At 41.5% G+C, this 23,192-nt stretch overlaps 1 protein-coding gene across 2 annotated transcripts in view; it reads left to right on the top strand.

Moving 5' to 3' along the window:
• The window catches only part of LOC117821863 (nuclear receptor coactivator 3-like), an 85,025-nt gene that overhangs the window by 25,152 nt on the left and 36,681 nt on the right, over positions 1-23,192 (top strand). The window contains exon 2 of one of the 2 annotated variants that reach the window (XM_034696401.1): positions 9,481-9,550. The exons of the other annotated variant lie outside the window; for it this stretch is intronic. The gene's annotated coding sequence lies outside the window, so the exon portion shown is untranslated. The remainder of the gene's footprint in view (positions 1-9,480; positions 9,551-23,192) is intronic. 2 annotated transcript variants of the gene reach the window in all.

Here is a 23,192-nt window from a genome sequence, read left to right as displayed (position 1 = left end):
CAAGATAATTTGTGAAGCAGAGTCCAATGCTCTTATGAAAATGTTTACCTTTTATTTTATGCAGACTAGAATGCCTCCATCTCGTCCCACTGTGAGATGTGAAGCCACTTTGTAGGGCTCTATCATATTATTCTGGTGAAGCCAAGGCATGCCCAGGAGCTATCTGGCTGGTAGAGCTGCGAGGCTTACATCACACACTTTCCACCAATCAAAACACACATGCTACTTACTGATAAAGTACCAGAGATTCCTCAGGTGGGTACAGTCCACAGCAGAACAGATTCTAATGTTGACCTGAAGCCAGCTCTGATGGCTATAGAAAGTTCAATGACTGTTGGGTCAGTGTTGGTTAAGCTTTCTCTCTGCATTATTTCTCGACCTTGATAAACGCTGCAGGAGCTCTCATTTGTCAACAGAGCTGTCAATCAAACAACTCAGTACAATAAACATTTTCCAGAAATTGACACTTGAACATACATCAGCATGAAAATAATTAATTAAAACCTCAAAAAATGTTTTTTTGATAAGTATTTTAATTTTACAGTTTGACCCATGTTCCATCGGTTCACATGGCGGGCTTTAAAGGCCCTAGGAACCCGAATCAACAAAAACGTTCTACCTATGATATTTCAGGCCATATGTAAATACTAAAAACTATGTAAAAAATTAGAACTCAATCTCGATCCAATTTTTGAATATGTTCCATTACGTTTTTTAACACATTTTCACAGTGGGTTTTAAGGGGGCTGGTTTAACCTGATATTTATTACGTATTAAATATCCAAACAATGAGAAATGAAACATTTAGTCACGTGCACACATGTTCAACAAAAACACTCCACTCCTGCTCAGACTGTCTCCTGACGTCTCAGCCAGCTCCTCTCAGTGTTGTCTTAGCTGTTAGCTTGTTTGCTAATCACGTACTGCCTGTAATCTGTCTGTATAGCTGTCTCTCTGCTCTTTGCACCGCTGTGCTCGTGTGTCCCTGTCTGCACATCCACCGCTGAAGATGACAGATTGTTGTCATTCTTCTATTTTCTTAACTGCGGTGGATTTGGGGAAACTTTGGGACGCAGTTGAGCCGCGGCCAAGTGGCTAAAGAAGTCCCGCATATGTTTCACTCATTTCCCAAGGACCGGTTCACTAACTTTCCCCTGGACCGGTTCACTGATTTTTCCCAGGACCAGTTCCCCAACTTTCCCCAGGACCGGTTCACTAACTTTCCCCAGGACCGGTCCACCAACTTTCCCCAGGACCGCTTCACTAACTTTCCCCAAACAGCTAAGACTTTAGACAAACAGCTCCGTCTGACACCCAGAGCCAAGCTCCTCTGCGTGCACATACTACACTTCAGCCTCCTTTGCTCCGTGCGTCCCATGGTCTTAATGCCCCAGAGACTATGGAGTGATAAAACTAATAAATGATATAAGTTCTGATTCTGAAGTATTTTGTGACTCGTCACTCAGAGCCCATTTGAAATGATTAATTTTCAGGAGTTTTGATGTCTTTAGATTCAGAGTCAGACGGCTCAAACATGCAGGCTGTGAACTCTCCCTTGACCTGTCAATCAAAGAGTCAGGCCACGCCCACACAGTCCTTTTAGGAATGCTCTGACCTGTAGAATAAGCTGTTTTTGAACAGAGTTTTTTCATAGTTGCGGATTTTTATTTTCACTCAGATTTTTGTTGAAGTTTGATATTGTATTATTCCATTTACGTTTCCTAAGGCTTTAAGACCTGTACTACAGCTTCAATTTTTTTAGCTTCCCGTCCATTTTAACTTACAGCATTTGATTCGCAGTACCAACTCATGAGATGCTGAAATAACATGCTGGTGAGCAGAAAAGAGTATGAAGCAGCTTCATTACGAGCACGAAGGTTGCACCAGTCACGTGATATTTCTGTCACAACCCCTCCTGTGTCCGCTCCCAGTGAATCTTCCTGACCCTGACAGTGGCTCACCCAGACTTCTCGTGGTAACTGTACTGGGAGGCTAGCCAAGTAAAGTTCCGGATAGAGTCGAGGTGAAATATTCATCTCTCTGAGGTCACACATGCAGCTCGCTCTGAAAGTTTGAGGACGTTTTCCGGAGTTGATGTGCTCATGTGAATAAGGCTTTAGCTTGTTTCTTAGCAGCCAGCTAAACAATGTTTTCAAACAGCTGGGCTCTTGAGCTTCTAGAGATGGTGGTTTGAACTTGATTAGTGTGTTTAAAGGGGACTACTTGAATCTGACACAAAGTATTTGCAGCAGCAGGACAACATGTGTGTGGGATTGACTAATAACATACTGAAGTGCACATACCCGTTGTAAAGAAGGAACATGTTGGCTTTTTTGGGACAACGATGGCGCTCCATAGGACAGGAATATCAGGCTTTGGCTGCACGGACAACACGTAGTACCAGGATACTTTATTGTTGGTTTTTCTACTTGAATTGGATTTGTTGAGAAAAAGAATCACATAGAGAAACGGCAGATTTGTTCTTCAAGAGGCGCTGATGGTAAGACGTGTTCTACAAAGCAGAAGGTCAGCTACAGGTTGATGGCGGATGTCTGATCACGTCTTTTAATACGCTCTATCCACACTTCATCCACACTCTACTCTCTGGTGGTGTTCACAGACTGCTGCTCCAATGAAGATGTGTGTTTCTGATTTGTGCCTGTGTGTGCCTTATTATTGCAGTCAGGTAGAGGGAGGAGGTGGAGGTGGAGGAGGAAGAAGAAGAGGAGATGGAGGAGGAGGAGGGAAATGGGGGCAACTGTGCTGTTGATGTGGGGAAGAATAAAACAACGGGTAGCATCTTTGGTGACCGTGGTGGCTGTTGATTAATCAAACATGCACATACACGCAGGTAGTGATTAAGAGGATGAGGAGAAACACACACACACACACACACACACACACACATTAAGTCTCCTTATATGAGAGGCTTGAGCTCTTCTACTTACCGTCGACCGGCTCTGCTCGCTCTATTTGCAGAGCCGCCCCTCCCCTCTCTGATGCTATGATCTAACTGCAGCCTCCTCCCCCTTCATACACACACACTCCACGCTCACATGCCTGCACTTCCACACAAACTCACACTAACACACACACACACACACACACACACACACACACACACACACACACACACACACACACACACACACACACACACACACACACACACACACACACAGGCAGGGGTGCTTATGCATCCACGGCACACTGGCAGCGTGTGTGGTGTGTCTGTGCAGTTGCTCTCAGAGTATTTATGCTGTTTTGATTGACTGTTGTGAACATGGACTGTGGACTCGGTGCCGTGGCATGCATTGTTCATCCTGTTGATCTCGCGGTTTTCGGCCCACATGCTTTCTTGGTGGCATCAGAGAAAAAGTACAGAAATGGAGGAAAAATCAAACAAAGCCTCTTTTTTTTTTTTCCCTCCCTCTTCTCTCTATCTCCTGGGGTTTGTTCTTTTCTTGTTTTGTCCTCTGCGATCGAGGACAAATAAACATGCAGAGGGAGGGAAAAAAAGAAAGGGGTTGTGTTGGTGGGGGGGGGGGTTGCTTGAGAAAGGTAAAAATAAATAAACATGTGGAGAGATAAAAAAGCATCAACATCAACAGTGCTGGTGTAGAAACAGAGGTGAGCTTCACATCTTTACAGTCAAATTCTCCGAGTGGGTCAAAGTTCCCCATGCAGCCGGAGACGCATTCTGATTGGCTGCGGAAAGGTGAAATTAAAACCACGGTAAACTTTTGACCTCGCAGGAACAGGCAGAGGAACGCCCATCGGTGTAGGGAGAGCGAGCTTCTCCCTCCTCCTCCTCCTCCTCCTCCTCCTCCTCTTCCTCCTCCTCTCTGCTCTCCCATCAGCCCAGCCCCTCCCTCCTTCTTTCCCTCTGTATCTCTCACTTACCCTCCGTCTCTTCCTAACCAGCTCTGCCCCTCTCTTTCTCCTCCTTTCATTCCCCTGTTAAGTCAGCCATCCCCTCTTGTTTTTTGCTCTCTTTCACACCCAACTATCTCTTCTGTTTTAAACCCCCCTCTGTTTCTCCTTGCTCTCCTCTGCTGTCTGTCTTTCCCCCCGATGAATTTGTGCCTTGCTGCATACAGCTTGATGAGACAGAGCGAGAGGGAGAGGGAGGGAGAGAGCAGGAAAGAGCTGGGGGAAGGGTATAGAGAGGGAGGAGACAGGCAGAGAGAGAGAGAGAGAGAGAGAGAGGGAGAGAGAGAGACAGAGGGGGATGGGAAAAGAGACAGAGAGCAGCAGAAGAAGAAGAAGAAGAAGAAGAAGAAGAAGAAGAAGAAGAAGAAGAAGAAGAAGAAGAGGACATGGGGAGAGGAATGCAGCCTTCCTGGCTGCACGAACTGGTGGAGAAGAAGCAAATCTAAAGTGAATGTATAAATAGACATATAACTGCAGCTCAGACTAAGATCTGCTGAGCAGCAGGGTGGGGAGAGCCCGTTTTTACTGCTAATGGTTGCTCTCATTATACATCAAACAAGTGGAGGGGGTGTGTGTGTTTCTGTGTGGATGTGCAAAGGGGGCAATATTAAGTGATTTCATGAGCAAACTGAAAAGAGCTCCCCTTTCCCTCACTGCTTTGCATGCACATAGACACGTGGGCTCCAAGCTGCAATCGTCCATTAGCATATCTGAACTCCACGGCGTGGTGGAGTACTGTCTACTGTCACTGTTAGTGCTTTTCACAATTAGGCAGTTTAAAAGAGACCACACAAACCTTAAGCTTTTGTATCAGGACCGACAGTGTCCTATTTTACTGGATCTGCTAACGGAAAGCTTTTACTGTTCAACACCATCCTCACTGATGTGTCCGCCTCAGCCTGCAGGTGTGGAAGCTCTGCTCAGTTTTACAACATCCTGCCTTACAGTGCAGCTTCGCATCCCATGTAAGATGAGTAGATGGGAGTAGTGCGATGATTCGATAACGATAATTACTGTGATGTAATTTTTTTCTCATTATTAATATAAAAAATGTTGAATAAAAATTTGATTTAAATAAACATGTAATGCACACTTAAAATGGAGGGGGCGCTAATGAGTCTTAAGCGCTAGTTGCCACCCATCATTAGACAGAATAAGAAGATGGCATTGAACAGCCAATCGTGTCGCGGGATAAGAGGTGGGTGGGGCTTAAAGACGTTCAGAGCAGAATGTAAAAACAGCTGAAAGGAGCGACAACGATGCTGAAGAAAACTCAAAACCTACCAGCTCAAAGCAGAGACGTTAGTCTAACACTGAGTCGACTCTGCGTTAACTATTAACTTAATACACTTCATTAAATATACTTTCAGGATGTGGGTAAAGGAAGAGCACAGAGACAACTTCTGTTGTGCATTTCTAACACGTTTTATGTCCACCGTGACTGTAGGACAACTGAACACTGAATAAACGTGATGCATTTACAGTACTGTGGGAAACATTACTCTGCCTGTAACCCTTAGTAACCTTAAAGGGGAGAGCACAACTCAAAACAATGCTCTACCAAACTGATACACAGTACACAATTTTATATGTATTTGTTTTAAATTTAAATCAAATTATGGAAGAACCTCAATCTGAGAAAAATAAGAATCTACAAACTAAAACAAAAATCTAATTTTACTCTAAAGACCTGCTTCCTGTTAGCACCGTTAGAAATGATGGATTCAAGAAGTTCATCAGAAAATGAAATCCAGATACAAACTAACAGACTGTCTGGTTTCTTCAACTTTCAATGAGGACCAAAAATCTGCCTTTAAATTTAAATGAAATAATGATTTAATATTTATCGGGATTATTATCGATATCGACTGATATTAAATATTTTATCGTGATAACATAATTTTCAATATCGCCCAGCACTAGATGAGAGAAAGATTATTTTAGCAATTCCACCAGAGCTCTGCTGCACTACATGCTTGTACGTTTACACTTCTACCTCCCTTGTTACATCCTACTGGCTATGACAGCTTCAGTGGCGGCATTTTAGCTCTGTTACTACCTCCATGCCGGGTCAGCAGCTGAAGATCTTCTCCCGTAACAGTCCTGCCATATGATGCTGATTATTTTCAGTAGAGTTTAGTGTGCAAGACATGTAGGTTTCAATTGTGGGTGTAGGTGTTGTATTCAGTCTTGTTTCGTCATCAAACCTCAAGTTTGTGTCAAGTTTGCACCAGATAAGAATCCAAGTCGAGTCTTGAGTATTGTCCCCTGCCAAACTGCCGACTTCATGCTGTCATAACATGAACTTGAACTACTCATGATCTTTTGAGGAATGTAATCCTGGCCAACCCATTTGGCAAAAGGCTGTCATAGAACCCGTTGGCTACTATCTGATGACCATGTAGCTTATGTGTGTTTTTTGTTTTACAGTCTGACTAACTAGTGGTGCAACGGATCATCGTTGATCCGTGATCCGTACGGATGCCTCTCCACGGTTCGGCACGGACGTGGTCCGCGGATCGGTTGATGGAAAAAAAAAAGGTTGCGCGTCAACTCACTCGTCAAGCGCAGTGGTAGTCATGGCAAGTGAAGGAGCAGAGGAACATTATAACCCTCCTGCATCATGGAAGTCACATGTATTGGAGCATTTTGGTTTCCCTGTGAAATACAGTGAATGCTGAATGTGCTTGAGCCACGTTATGAAATTCCGTTGCGCACCCACTAGACCAGAGGCCGTCAATACGCGGCCCGCAGGCCGCATCCGGCCACCTATTTGTGGCCGCCGAACTGTTACTCCTTCACTCTGTGTTTTGGTCGGGTCACTGCGTGTTTACCAGGATTTTTTTCTCCATGTCAACGATACGCAGACAGGCTGTTACTGGGTCACTTAGAGTTCAATGCTGCGAGTGAAATTTTTAACTTTCACTTTCGTTTATGGAGCAGTTCGCATGTTGGCACTTTGCCAACTGTAGGACCCTAGAATAAAACGGTGTGTTCACAGTTTGCTGCTCAAAGAAAAGTGGACGGTGAAAATCAGCAAATGAAAGAAGAATGGAGTGAAACTTTTGAAGTTCCTCTGCTCCTTCACTTGCCATGCCATGAAATGCAGTGAATGAGGCAGGACTGGGCCCACAGATAGGGTGCTTTGCACAAGCAGTACATTTTGAGTTGAATGTTGTTTTTATTTAATGGGCAAAGTGTTTTACAAAATAAATAGAGGGACAAAGTTGCATTTGTCTTGTCTTCTTTCTTTTTTTTTTTTTTTGTTGATCCGAAAAATGATCCGATCCGTGACTCAAATCCGTGATACGATCCGAACCGTGAGTTTTTTTGATCTGTTGCACCCCTATGACTAACAACTTGAAGTTGAGAGAACTGTAGCCTCACTGTTTACAGACATCTTGTTTCAGATAATAGAGATTCATTCCCACACTGCTTTTTTCGTTCACGTGTCTATGCATTGACAAACTTACAAAACATGCTTGTAATGTATCATCTGCATAAATCAGGCATGAACTTGATCATCTGTTAAATCTAAATCTATATATCCTCTATATATCCTCAAACCTCTGCTGTATACCCCTGAACATGTATAATATTCTCTCTGATGGCATCGGTCTTATCCATTGAGTGGTGCTTGGTCTGTGGACGCTTTTCATTATCAATGCAATACACTTTGTGGTTTAAAGCAACCTCTGGTCAACAAATGGACATTCATTTTTTGCTGTGACAGTGTTTCTCAGGGTATGAGCCCAACAGAAACGTTTTGGATCACGTAATGTGGATAGTGAAATGATCGTCCCCATCGTTGTTCCTACATCTTCCCAAAACATTTTAATTTTCCTTCATTGCTAAATGCAATGAAACAGGGTGCTTGTAGTTTCCATGCATTCTCTGCAGATGTCTGTCTGGTGTTGTTTAGGTCTGCGTTAACCATTTATGCTGTAATAGTTTAAGACAAGTATTTTTAGGCCTATCATGAGATTCAATAAGCTACTTTCCAATCTTCATCGTTAAATGTTAGAGCTAAGTCGTCGTTAGAATATCACTGACGGGTTCCAATGCCCGCTGAAACACTAGTTGACAATTTTACCTCCACCAGAAACGGAAACCAGAACCCTTCCATGTTCCACAAATCCAGTTCCACGCATACAGATCCTGCATTTTTATCCAGAAATCAAACAATCAATCTCTATTTGTGTAGCGCCAAATCACAACAAACATTATTTCAAGACTATTTTACAAACATAGCAGGTCTAGACCATACTCTATGTTAGATTATTAACAAAGACCCAACATCAAGACAGGGTAAGATCCAGTTCCATCCTACAGACAGGAATTAAGGCTGATACTTCTGCGTCGCCCCTACGCAGCAGGAGCTGACGCAGACATATCCGTGACGTCACCCATCTGTTTCTGAAGCGCTGTTTTGAGGCCAATCGTCTGCTGGATCCATATTGCTGCTGTCGAGTGATTGTGACGTAAAGAGGCGGGCTTTGAGCCTCCTAGCCAACAGCTACAGGAAGAACCAGGAAGACTCAATATCTTCAAAATTGCAGCGTTAGAAAAAAATTCACCCCCCTGTGTGCCAGTCGAGAAATGAGCTATCCAGACTACACTCGCCTTTTGTACCAGGCTGTAAACATGTTTATTTCTGCTGTTAAGATCTGCTTTTTTGAATTGGTATTTATGTGGTTTCCGGTACTTCCGGAGACAGCCTCAAGCGGATCCTCAATGAACTGCAGTTTTTAGCACTTCCGCATTGGACTCATATTTTTAGACCAGAGGTTGCCGCTTTATGTAGAAGTAGTTTTTGTGCCTCTTCCTTCTTTTGCTGCACATGTTCATGTTCATGTGTAAACACAGACTCGCTGCCTGTCATCAATGGGATGGCGCATACAGAGTGCTGTCACGTTTTCAGATTTTAATGCGATTGAAGTAATCCTTTTTAGGATTAGGCTCCACAATGAGTGCACCCAAATCTAGCAGAGGGCAAGGAGAGGTGTGAAGGAGACGAGAGCCAGAGCCGGTCGTCTAGGAAGAGAGGAAGCAGGAGGAGAGAGACTTCCTTTTTTTTTCCTCTCTGCTTTCCTTGCCAGAAGATAAAAAAAGAGAAGGCAGTGAGTTAAGAGAGGAGGCTGTGGATGTTATTGAGTTAACCAGACAGAGCTGTAGAGAGTGAGTGAGAAGGAGGGAGGGGGAACAGCGGGAGGAGAGAGAGAGAGAGAGAGAGAGAGAGAGAGGGAGAGAGGGAGAGAGAGGGAGGGAGAGAGAGAGAGGGAGGGAGAGAGAGAGAGAGAGGGAGGGAGAGAGAGAGAGAGAGAGAGAGAGAGAGAGAGAGAGAGAGAGAGAGAGAAGAGAGAGAGAGAGAGACTTGGTAGACGAGTGCACAAGGGCTGCGCTGTGATGCTCTGCCTGCTTCTGCTGCACCGTGTGGGCACCATATGCTCTCATAATGTATGGAGCACATGTCATTTCACTATGCCTCCCCCCCAAAAAAATTAACTCATCTTCCTTGTCTTCTCTTCTCGTCCTTCTTCTTTGCAGCCAATTACGTCACTCAAGAGACAGCCCATTAGACGAAACACAAACGCTCGCTCACCATGCATCCCATTAGGTAAGGAGCACCCTACTGACATGCACCCATGAAAAGAGGCCCTCCTAACAAAGATTTGAGTTCACACACATCAACACAAAAACAAACACACACATATAAAGCCCCCTCCTCCTTCCAGTGGGAGAGGAGATTGATACAGACAGAAAAAACAGATTTCTCAAGATGTCACTCTGCCCCTGCTTAGCTCCTTCCTCTTTAAATATTTAAAGCAGCCATGGTATGTTTTATTCCCCTCATTGTGCTATCATTGAATTGGTGATTTTCTCTGATGCTAATGCAAGTTTTCCGAGCACACAGAGCATAAGCGGCTCCCTGAACGTACGGCTGATGTGTGCTGACAGTGATGTGCGTGCGACAGAATGCAAGTTGATTTCTGGTTGGGGAATAGAAGGGATTGCTTTCTCCTGCACGCTGTCATCTGCTTTCAAGGTGTGTCGGCTGCTTTGTGACTGTGTGTGCACGCGTGTGTGTGTGTGTGTGTGTGTGTGTGTGTGTGTTTGTTTGTGGGTGGTTATGCATGTTGCCGTGCAGTTTCCCTGCCTCTCTGCCATGTGCTTTTGTCTGTGGGAGTGATGGATGTCAGGCAGCCGGCTAATGTGATTTAGATGCTCCACCAGGTGCTTGTTTTTTCTGTTTGTTTGCGGGTGTTTGTGTGTGCATGCGTGCGTGCCCCATCCACGTGTGTGCAGCCGAATCTGCAGTGTGTGTTTGTGCATCTACCTCGCTCGCTCCTCTTCTCTTTTTCTCCCCTGCTCTTCTTGCTCCTCTCCTCCTCCTCCGCCTCTCCCCCCCATCATTTTTTCCCTGCGCTGTGCAGTTTTTGGACTCTGAGCAAATAAATAGAGGGAGGAGGGAGGGAGGTGTTTATGTGGCGAATGTGCTCCCTCACTGTCAACGCAACGAACGAGAGCGTGAGGAAGGAGGCGAGGAGGAAAGTAAGAGAGGTTGAGGGGAAGATGGTGTTCTCTTCGCTAAGACCGCACTGATGGGTTATTGGGATCCAATTATGTCCCATTCCCACTAAAGAAAGTCTCACAGCTTATTGGCTCACACTCACACACTCTAACTCATCATTACACACACACTCACTCATCACACACATGCATCAGCAAAAGAAGTGCTCCTTTTCTCCTGACAGCTCCACCAGTGAAGAGAGAAGAAGTTGAGTTTTTCTGCATGCAATTTATTTTGTGAGGAAAAAGCATCTTTATGCTGACACGCTGTTCTCTCACTAAGAAACCTTCTCTTCATGGTCTGCTATGTGTCCTTTTATACCTCTTTCTCAATCTCTCAGTCTGGAACACACACATCCTCTATCCTCCATTTGATATGGAACATGTTTGACCGTTTACCCCTGACATTCAATGCATTTTATTCCTTAATATCACCATTCATTTTATACACAGTAGTAGGGGTACTCAGATCATTAAAAGGATAGGGGTGGGGATTTCTTTTCTAAATATTGATACTACTAATGAGTGCTATGTGCTATCATATGGGAGAAAGATGAGACAACAATACATTTTTAATAAAACTGGTATTGTCTATTTTTCTTTTTGCCTTGTACTCTTTTTACTGATCTGACCTTGAACAAATCATAATGTTACCTTATGTTACCTTGTTTAGTTAGCTTACTAGATTTGATCCTGCTGATTTTAACATGGATTTCACCAATGGATTACCATTTTTCATTCATGAAACATGCTAGTCCAGAGACAGGATAAATTCAAAGGTACTGCACTTTGGTTATATTTGATGCTAAATGCTGATGTGCTTGAACATGGAGGTTTAGTTCCTCGCTTGCAGGAAATTATTTTGCAACATAAATTGCATTTCACTTCCTCCTATCCTTTGCGTTTGGTCAGATGCAGCAAAACTGAAATGCAACTCTTTGCACGTTCAACCATCCTCTCAAGCAACCGCTATAGGCCAAACCAGTGACCGTTGTTTCTCTTATAAGTAAACGTCACAACTTGTATTTGTCTTCAAGAAGAGATTGAGACGAGTTTATGCTTCAGAGATTATTAAATTGACTTTAATATCTGCAGTAGATTAGGTGTTATTTTATAAATCAACTTTAAAGCTGGGGTTGGTAGTCAGATTTAGATACACTTTTTGTTATACTGGTTAAAATGATCTTTCTGTCCCGATGGGAATCAATACATAATTTGTTCTCAGAAAAGAGCGGGAAAAAAAGCTGCTATCTACAGCTGGAGTAAACCTGGGAAAACACCAACCAATCCCTGCCATCAGGAGCCAAATTATGAAACCAATCAAACCCCTCCCTGCCGTTCTGCCCACCTCTTGCGCTTACATTTCATGTTTGTGTTTTTAACTTTCACTATGATAATGTTTTGGTGTTTTCTTACTGCTGAGTGAGACATGAGTTGATATAGTGCAAAACACAAAGGATGTGCTGAGGACCGGTTTTGAATCAGTCAATCATATGGTCGTGAATCAGTGGTGCTCGTGCATGTGAGCGGGGGTGTCGTTTTGGAGGAGCTCCGAGGGGAGAAGGGGAGGGGTTGACAGAGTCCTAAGGAAATGTTACATTCAAATTCATGCTAGTTTTCCATGACTACCAACCCTAGCTTTAATTGTAGGGCAAATTATGATCACCATTTGATTTCAAAGATTGTGACAGATTGTAGATTTCACTAAGGCAGGATCAAGGCTCGGTCAACACTGTTATCATTTTCACACCACTCTTAAATCTTGGTTCATCCCAGGACTGTGAGCTGGGCTGCTCATCAGGACTGCTGACACCACTATTTATTTAAAAAAGAGAAGGGCTTAAACTAACTATAACATGCTGTTTAAAACAATATCAACTAAAACAACAAAGACTGGATGATGAGAAATTTCAGTCTTGATTTATTAGAAGTTGAGAGGATTATGATTCAATAAACAGTAACTATGGGGATTAATTGAATCGACTGCAGTCAGGCCCATGGAATGAAAAGGTAAAAACTTACTTTATTGAGTTTCCTTTATTTACTCTTAGTCAAAGAAGAAGTATTCGATTGTAGCTTAATCAAAGATACAAACTCTTCACTCAGAAGCCCATTTTTAATCTTGTTAAAATCGGATATAAATTGGAATTAAATGGCTTCAGAAAGTCAGCTTCTTTCAAATACCACTTCCTTATCATCAAAGACATTTAAGTTTTCATAATCCAAATAATTGGCTTGTTTTTGAGTTGTATCTGGATCCAAACTGAAAGTGCTTGATCTTGGGTGGGATTGAGATCTTGTCAAGGATCCAATAGGTTCTTTCTTGACCCGTGCTAGAAAACAGGTTTCACAAAAATCAGGCCAGTTGTTTTTAAAAATCCATCTGTTGATCAGACAAGAAACACAAAGACAACTTCTAAACCAACCTCCTAGGTAATGGTTAAACAATAAAAAATAAATCTTCATATGTATATGAACCCTTCTCACATTCATATAATTATGCAAAAACATTCAAAGACATGTAAATAGTGCTGTTTATTGAGCCACCGCAAAGAGAGCAACCATTATTAAGAATCCCTCCCAGACATGCTCCAAACATAAACACATAATTGTTAAAAAGTAATTGAACAAACTTACATCTTATGCTTCTGTTTCATAAAAAAGTTCATAGTGTATTAATAAAGATGTTTGTTTTCTCTCAAATATACCAACAGAACAAGGAATGTTTTTTTAATTCTGCCATTTTTTAAGATTTTGATTGCAAAGGTTGAGTAAAAGTTCTGCCTTTTTATGCTTAATGACAAAGGGTTATGTTTACAGTGTTATATACACTGGAGGAGGTCATCCAGTGTTCTATGTTTGCCAACACTAGAGGGCAAAATTCTTGTTATTTGCCATGGCAGCAGAATGGTCATCAAAGGCATAGTTGGTTATTTGGGGGCGCGTCTCATTGATTGACTCACTACTGTAATTGTTCTTGGACAGCTTCCTCAGCCCATAGGCTATATTCACAAGGTGGTCATTTCCTGTGTCTCGGTTCTTATAGTCATACAGCTTTTGTCGAGGCTGTGAGTTGCATAAACCTTGAAAGTCTGGCAAATGAACAATATCAAATTGGTTGGCCGACTCTGGCTACAGTTAGCAGAGGTAGCACCACCAGCCTTCAGTCCTCCTCGCAGGTTTAAAATAAGATACTCCTTTATTCGTCCACCAACGGGGAAATTCATGGAGTTACAGCAGCAAACAAGAAGGTGTACAGTACAAGAATTTAACAAGAATATATATATATATACAAAAAAAAAATGTCCATCAGAGACGGCAGGTGGGCCATAATTCTCCTGTCAGCCACCACCTCCACAGGGTCCAGGACTGAGCTGGCCTTCTTCACCAGTGTGTTCAGTCTTGCTCTCCTGTATCCTGTCCGCCCACAGCAGGTGAAATCCTTCCAGTCCGGTGTTAGCTCTGTTAGCATGATGCTACTCTGCCAGTATTCCCTCTGGTGCTGGGTTAGCTCGTCCACCTTATTATAGATAGATCTTGCATTCCCCATTACGGTGAGTGGAAGGACAGGTCGATGTCATCTTTTTTTTAGCCTGCACCTCAGTACCAGCACGTCATGCTTGCCTCCTTCTCCTCAGTTCTCAGGGAACATCGGGCCTAGCATTGTTCAGCAAAAAAAATAAAAAAATAAAAAAATAAAAAAAAATATATATACTACTTATGCCAGTGCTGGTTATGCATTGCTCAGGTTGAGTGGCCAGTTTAACCACACACAGCCTGCAAAAAACTTTTATTTCCATTTTCTGGATCAAAATACTGTCAAACTGTATCACCCTACAAGACGCTATTCGTCATCTGTGCATGTTTACAATGGCAATTATTGTCTATATGTAATGCACATGATTAATGTGGCTTAAGTTAGCAGGGTCTAGAAAGCTAGCTGCTTTTTAAAACCCTTTTGGGGTTCCCTGTAGCCATTGTGTTAATTTGTTTGAAAGGAAGTGCTGGTAGACACGCAGGGTTTCGTGTCAAATTACCCATTTTTTCAGACTTCACCAGACTCTGCTCAAGCTTCCCACACAAAGTGTAACGTCTCATAAAAATGTCTGTTGTGTGAATACAGTCTGCCCTTTTTGAGCCTTTTCTCCTGTTTTTCCTCCTCATCTTTAATTTATTTCACAAGCAGTAACTAAAAGCAGGTGACAACTGTATTCCTACAATTCCACTGCATTTCTCTGTACGCCCCATGAGGCATGTAACTATATAATTTACTCTTTGTGATGACAGGACTGTTTTGAGTATTTACCAATTCTGCAGTCATTCATTGCTCTTGAATATGACAGCCTTTCCTCACCACCCATTGTTAATTAACTCACAGAAAAGGTCCTCTATGTGGGGATAATGCACAGCTCCTATATAATTGATGGCTTCCAATGAGGCGTCTTATTTAACCTGGTTTCCTGTTTGACTCTGCAGACATGTTAGACTGAGAGATTGACACATGTTGCACTCTCTAAACATGTTATTGACCTGCAGATTTCCTCACTAAACGAGTCCACGTGGGGATGTGAGGTTATCTTCCGGGTTCAGGGGATGGACACAGGCACGTGTTGTCTGTTGTCTTTATCTTATCAGGACAGTTTGTTGCCTCTGCATCATTACTGCCATCAATTAACACACAGGCATGCGCCCATACCTTCATACAGTCTCTCCACACACACACACACACACACACACACACACACACACACACACACACACACACACACACACACACACACACACACACACACACACACACACACACACACACATAACCAAACAACACACTCTCTCTCTCTCTTTCTCCCTTCACACACATGTTCAGCACGTGGCCGAGGTCAAATAAAGTAGCATGAGCTTGTGTTGACAGAGTGCATGTTTTTTGCCTGTAAGAGTTGGACTGGAACCCTAGATTACAGTCCAGGAAAGCTCTTTAATGACCCTAGTGTCACGTGACTGGAGAAAATCTACAAAGGAAACATAGAGACACCCATGTTGTATGAAAACACAAACCTGACTGTTTCACTGGACACACAATCACAGTGTCAACATTAACACTGCGGGAAACGGTTTTGTCTGTGATAAATGTCTGCAAGTCAGATAGTGGTTCACTTATAAGTCTGGTCCTGCTCGAGGTTTCTGCCTGTTAAAGGGGAGTTTTTCCTGACACTGTTGCCAAGTACTTCTTTATTGTCGTGTCAATATTGGGTCTGTAAAAAATACAACAAAGAGTACCGTCTACTTTTTTAAGTTTCATAAGACAACTCTTGTTGTGATCAAGTGCTGTACACATAAAAAACAATTTAATTGATAGACATTTTGATAACCTTGCTATTTTTGTTGAGATATTTAATTCAAAGCACAAAATTCAACCTAATGCTAGCACTGAAGGGGAAGTTTAGTGATGATCAAGTCAGTAGGATTCAGGTGAAATCCATATTTTAACGGCTTGATTAGGGCTACGTCCTGAAGATTTTTTTTCTCTCTACGTGTCAACAAAGAAAGTCTTCTCCACAACATACGAGATGTTTTTGAATATTTCTCTATCACCACAAGGACGCAGGAATTTAAAAACACAGACATAAGCATGCCAGGCCAGTAGTTGGCGATAAAGTCATGCCACGTCAAACACAACAGAAGAACATTGTGTGCATGCGTATTGAACATCTACTTGGGCTTAAAAGCTATTGATGTGTTAATTTAGTTGACCCCGTGCTGATGTATAATGATTGAGAACAGCAAAGTTTCCTTGTAAACCATAGACTGTATAAAATATGGACGTAGTATCCGTGACGTCACCCATCTGTTTCTGAAGAGCTGAGGCCAATCGTCGACGGCAGCTATATTCCTTCTGTCGAGCCAGTACCTCTTTACGTCACATAAAGAGGCGGAGTTTGAGCCTCCAAGCTAACAGCTGCAGTGTTCCTGTGTCTCTCATTGGAAGACTCGTAATCTCAATATCTCGAAAAAAATTCACCCCCTCACAATGTGAGCTGATCGGGAAATGACCTATCCAGACTACACTCGTCTTTTGTACCAGGCTGTAAATATGTTTATTTCTGCTGTAAAGATCATCATTTTCCCATTCATGTGTATGTGACTTCCAGTATTTCCGGAGCCAGCCTCAAGCAGATCCCCGATGAACTGCAGTTTTTAGCACTTCCGCATTGGACTCATATTTGTAGACCAGAGGTTGCCGCTTGTTGTAAACTCAACCATCCGAGCAGACATAAATAAAGTGATAGTCTGGCATCTCGTCCCATTTGCAAAACATGAAGTTGACGTACTGATGCCAGAGGAATTCTGCCCACATGGGTTTTTAAAAGATGTCCCTCATGGAAGGCTTTTACCAAAACTTAATTTTTCTGTGACCTAAAACTCTGGTAACATTTGGATGGGAGGTCAAAACATAGAGAAAAAACCTATGTTTAGAAAAATATCCACATACATGTGATCAGAGCCTTAGTATGACTTGCACCAGCTTGTCTGTGGCGTAGCATTTGCTTAGTATGCAGTATTAATCACTGTTATTATGGTTTTAAGACCAATCAGAATTAAGTATTTTACACTGCGGGGTATTGATATAAGTCAGTGTGATGAATCAGCACAGTGCTTGTCTACATTGGTGTTTAACTTTCCATACTGTCTCTTTATTTGCCCTGTATTGGACCAAACAACAGGCAAAGTGTTATATAAGATATAGAAAGTATATTTTTCAGTGTAAAGAAAGAGCTGCACAGATTGTGTAGGAACATGCAGGATGTTTGGAGGGAACAAAAGCAGAAGTGTGAAATCCAAAGATGTTATGCCACATAAGGACACAATAATCTATTATGCGTTCATGTAAAGCAACGAAGCTCAGCTCATAGGGAGAAAGAGAATATAAACAGAAGAGAACAATGTGTGGAAAGAAAGTTGTGCGTGTGTGAAGAGATCCCTTTGTTCTGGATCTTCAAACTGGGTCTTACTGTATTTGATACTCAGTGAATTCTAAAAGAGCAAAATTGCCTGCTTTATTACACCGAGTGTCGGCCTGCACTCAAAACAGATGTTGCTCCGTAAAGTCATTTCAAAGTGGCCTTGAGCTATTATTACAAAAACCCTGATGCAATAATTTTTCTCTCCTTCATTTTTACGGTGGCTTCTTTTTCAACAGTTTGCCTTCTCTGGGAGTTTAGTTAACTATATGTGGACTTTAACACTGTAGCGTGCTGCTAGACTGCTTTCCATACCTTCTTTGAAAGGATGACTCATGCTAACGCCTCTCTCCGTGTTTTATTATATTTTTGAATATGTAAATGCACGTTTGATGGCAGCAAACGGCCGACACACCCTGGATGGCAGGATGAGTTTTAAGGTTCAGATGTGTCTGGCCTATTTCTGCCCTGAGCCTGACGCTCTCTCCCTCTGCTTTTCTTCATCCTCCTCTTCTTCTTAATCCCCAGCTCTGAAGTGTGAAGTTTGAGCAGCGGGCTGTGCGCTATGATAGCGGTAATTGGTCTAAAGCTGGGAAGTTCTCTCTCACTTTGAGACTGGACTCCAAAACAATTTGTTTTCGATGAGTTTTTCTTAAGCAAAGGACATCAAAGTAAAATTTAACTGCAAATAAAGGGGGGTGATGAAGGCTGCGAAAAAAAACTGCCACTTTTGTCTGATTTTAAAAGCAGCGCTCTGTTTTGAGTTCAGAGCGAGTAGCTGAGAATGGCTCCCCTCTTTGGTACCCCCTCGTCTACTGGGCGAGCTTTAAACTCAGAGTTTTTTATTAGCCTCTGTGGTCTGATTTGTTTAAGGCAAGGGCAAGGTGCCAAGATGTGGCCTGGCTCCTATTTTTTTTTTTTACTCCAGTGTGAGTGCTGGAGTTGTTGGAGGGGACACAGCTGAAGCAAAACTAAAGTAGAGTTACTCCAAAGTACACACACTCACACTTCCACACAATGTACTTTTATGTGTTCTTCTCTGTGCGGCTGTGTTTGCTGGCTGGTCCACACAGTTTCCCCTTATTCATAGTCATTACAGAGGATGAACACATGGAGAGAAAAGTCCTGCTGTTTAAAAGAGACAGAGTGAGAAGAAGGGAGCAAAGAGAGGGAGAATAATAAGACCCACAAAGAAACAAGTAGTGAATGTGCCTCAAACTCACCTCCCTATCAGTCTCTTAAATCTATCTTAAAAATACAGAACATTGTGGATCGACACAAAGTCTTTTATACCAAAAACAAACCAAAAATTAGTCAAGCGTTATCAGGTTTCTGATGGTTAGTTCCTGAAGTTTACTGTTTTGCAATATAATCATATTTGGGGCTGCTGTGGCTCAGAGGTAGAGTGGGTCTTTCTCTAACTTTAAGGACTGGTGGTTCAGTTTCTGGCTTCTGCTGCGCACTTCGTTATCTTGCCCTGGATCCCATATGATAATGACAGTATCGGGCAGCTTGGCAGTTTAGATAACAGCCTCTGCAACCAGTGTGTGAAAAGGTGAGTGTGACGTAGTTTGAGTGCTATAAGGGCCTGTGTCCACTGACAGCGAATTTTGGAGATTTTCTATTCTAAACCATGAAGTTCAGTTTTCAGCTTTGTCAACAACAACAAAGATGGAAGAGAAACTTACCAGACTTGCTTATTCAAGGCTATAATTCCAAGATCTGAGCTGATCTTTGCAGAATTTCACAAATGAAAGCAAAAAGCAAGTATGCGAACAATTACAACAAAGTTAACAATCACCACCCAGGAACAGGATTTCGCTAGGTGACTTTAGTCACCTAGCGAAATCAAAACAAAATCAAATCAATACAGTAAAATTACTAAAATAAGTAATAGTGGAAAGAAAAGTTAAAAATAAGGTAGAGTTAACAAGATCAGATGAACACAAGAAATACATAGATAAATAATTAATTAATTGTATTATGAATAAATGTTAAAACAATGAATACTGCTGTCTCCACCTGTTTTTAAACCACCAAAAGCAAAACACAGACGTGTTTGCAGAATGGTCTGGTCAAGGGTTAGAGGACTCAAATTATCTATCTTGTAGCATCAACTTTGGTCTTAGGGAATTCAAACCCACTCATTTCTAATCTAAGCTGATCTGTTAGATAGCTTCTAAATAAGGACCTATAGAATAAACCCACTGATGAAAACATATTCACTCTAACATCCTTTCATCAGTATTTCTTTCCATCAGCTGAACATTTTATTGTGATATTCTGACCACAGGTTTGGGACATAAATTACGGCTGCCACTGAAAACGACTCTGTTTCTGTTTAAACAGTCCACAAAAGGTGATTAGAGCTTACTTATTTATAACTGGTTTGCAATATTTGCACTTCACTACTACAAACTTACTAAGATTTGATCAAGGAATTGAGAGGATTTGGCTTTTATAAGAGGATTTAATAATGGATTCAAATTCAATAAAATGTTACTTTGCATCCAAACCTGATAACAAAATAAGTGTCACATATTATTTTATTTTCTACCACCTCCAAATAAAGTTGTTCCCACAGATAGTTCAAAATAAAATGCTGGACCTCTTTTTTTGACTCTTGTTTTTGGTCACAGTTTCTTGGTTCCTCCTTACCAAAAATGATTTTGGACTTTGCTGCCTCGCATTATCTGCGTGAGAAACATCACATGCTGACAGATCGAATCTGCTCCTATTGACTGTCTTACACACAGAGCTGTTCCACATGTGGCTCTCTGTTTTCTTCCGGGTTCAGCTAAAGGTGACGGATGACAATGTGTGTTGGGTCTAATCATCTCTATGTTATCAGAGCTACAAACACACACATGGTGAGAAAGTGTTCTGTCATTTGGATTGTGTTTCCGCTCTGCACATGGCTGCTTTCAGATAAAGTAAAAGAGACTGTTTACAGCACAATAAGAGCTTAATGTTGCACATGCTGTGCTTTAGCTGAAGAACAGCGGCCAACAGAGGAGAAACAGTGAGTGTAGGTCAGTAGTCCGATTGTGGAATCCAGAGGAAAACTGGTGCTGAAGTGTGATTTATTCATTTCAACTTGATTGTAATGCAATCAAAAGCTTCACTTAATCATATTTTCAGGCCTTTTTATTCACTAAGAGTTCATTTTCATGAGGCCCATTCAGTCATTACATCGTGGTGTTTTTCCATAGTTTGACATATAATGCCATGAAGTTTTTAGTGTTTTACTTTTTCCATGCCACAACACATGGTCTAATTGATTCCCTGATACATAAATGTAAGTTAAATATGAGTTACGGCTTTAAAATATGACTAAACATTGACTTTCTAGAGGCTTTCTCTCCTAAGATTTTCACCAGTTTTGAAGCTTATCTTTATCTAACTCATTGTAAACATAGACTGTATAAAACACGGATGAAGTTTCAGTGACATCGTTTGATTTGATTTGATTTGATGTCTTTAGTTTGAACATGTAAAAGTCAAATAGAAAAAAAAAACATACAAGTAAAAAAGAAGAAATAGTTATACAAAAAACCCCAATATCAACCAGTTCCATTAGCAAGCACTGAAACATTTTACTTTACATGTGCGAAAAGGAGTAGGAAGAAGTTCAAACTTATTTAATCCTACCTCTTTATTCACTATTTTCAGGCATTATATGAGAGCATTTCAACAAAACAAATCTTCATACTTACACCTACAATCAAAAGCAAACCCCTCATGAATCTCAACACTTGTCTTCCTCCTTGTACCTCCATGAAAATTATTTCTTTATACCTCTTTTTGAACTGGATTATGTTTTGGCATTCCTCTAGCTCCATGTTGAGTCTGTTCCACAGTTTTACTCCACAGATTGAAATACAAAAGCTTTTCCTTGTGGTCCGAACACTCACCATCTTTAATCTGAACTTCCCTCTTAAGTTATAACACCCCTCTCTTTCAAAGAACAATCTTTGAATATTTCCTGGAAGGAGATTTTTCCCTGACTTATACACAATTAGTGCAGTTTCAAAATCCACAAGGTCAAATAATTTCAATATATTGGATTTGAGGAACAATGAATTTGTGTGTTCACAGAAATCAACATTGTGAAATATTCTGATGGCTCTTCTCTGTAGTACTGACAGTGGTTGCAGTGAGCTTTAATAAGTGTTTCCCCAAACCTCAGTACAGTAACTGAGATATAGTGAAGTAAGTGAACAGTAGAGAATAAGTAGTGATTTATGATCCAGAATGTTCTTGGCGGTTGGTCCCTGAAGAAGAGTTTTGAAGCCTAGTATCGACAGCAGCCGCCATATTGGAAATGCTGACTTGACCTAACTTACAGACGACCTAGATAAGGGAAAGAGGACGTTTAGGTGACCTTAGGCCTCCTTTCAAAGTGAAAGTGTGTCAGCCATGCCCTTAATTATGCAAACTCATAACCTCAAATCTAATGAGTTATAAAAAGTTCAACTCTTGTGCAGTCTGTGCTGATAAAGAGATGAGCTAAGCAGACCAAAACTGTTCTTTGAATCATGCTGTAAACATGTTTTCATTTGCTGTAAAGAAAGGCTTTTTGTGAATGGGTGTGTATCTGGCTTACAAGGTTATTGCAGCCAGCCTCAAGTGGACACTCAAGGACTTGCAGTTTATAGTCCTTCATTTTTTATTTTTTAAACAAGTCCCTGACATTTTTTCAGTGTCAAGCAATGACTGGACGTGTGTTCACCTGTATATGCATGCTGAACTGTTGTCTTGCTCAACAATAGTTGCTAAGATGTCAAAACATGACATGAATTGTGCAGTAAATAAACAAGTGAAATGTAACATGTTGGGTTTATAAAAGAGCCGTAGAGAAGACAGGGACATGTTTAAAAAAATTGAGTGTAGACTGGAACTTGGACTTGGACACTTGGATCTCCAGGCTCAACATTAACTTGAGGTTTTGACTTCACTACAACACTGATATTTAGTTGATGAATCTCCATCTAGACCAGGGTTGTCAAACATACGACCCACGGGCCAAAACCGGCCCACCAGAGGTGCCAATCTGGCCCACACGACGACCTCGCAAAGTTAAAAAATTACAGAGAGGACCTTAACAGCAATTTCTCAATAAAAGTAACTAATATTTCAAATTTGTCCTTTTGGGGGTGCATACAATCCTTGTGCTGATGGAGCGCCATGAACGGTGCTCCAGGACTTTTTTTCCCGAAGTGAGAAAATGGATTACTTGCTGTTTGCATAATCCAGTTGAAATTCATGAAGACTTATTAGAGTGCTTCATGATCCAATTAGCACTAAAGTTTACGTATATGTACATTTGTCACATTTGAACGGTGGATCCACAATCTTCTGGTTACCATAATTGTGCATGCGTAACAGGTGCACTTCGTCACTATTAGCACTACACCCCTGCATACTAAGCTGTCCAGTAAGCAAACTGTTCATGCTGGAACTGAGAGGTCCAAAATAGTCAAGTTTACCTTCTTCATTATTATAGTCTGTCTGTTCTTTTGCAGTAAACATTACACTCTGTGTCAGGTGAATGTGTAACCTGTGTGTTTGATGTGTTTGCAGCAGGTTTCACTGCTTAAAGAGTAAAATATTCTGCCCACTATGAGACTCATCATGGTGAAAAATACAACAGCTGTTTTTGTAAAAAGATAGTTCATGTAATGTGAACATTTTCAGAATGTACTTGTACTTTTTTGCACTACAACAAAG

Source organism: Notolabrus celidotus, chromosome 11 (assembly GCF_009762535.1).
Source record: "Notolabrus celidotus isolate fNotCel1 chromosome 11, fNotCel1.pri, whole genome shotgun sequence".
Classification (NCBI taxonomy): Eukaryota; Metazoa; Chordata; class Actinopteri; order Labriformes; family Labridae; genus Notolabrus; species Notolabrus celidotus.
This window is presented reverse-complemented; position numbering and strand designations above follow the sequence as displayed.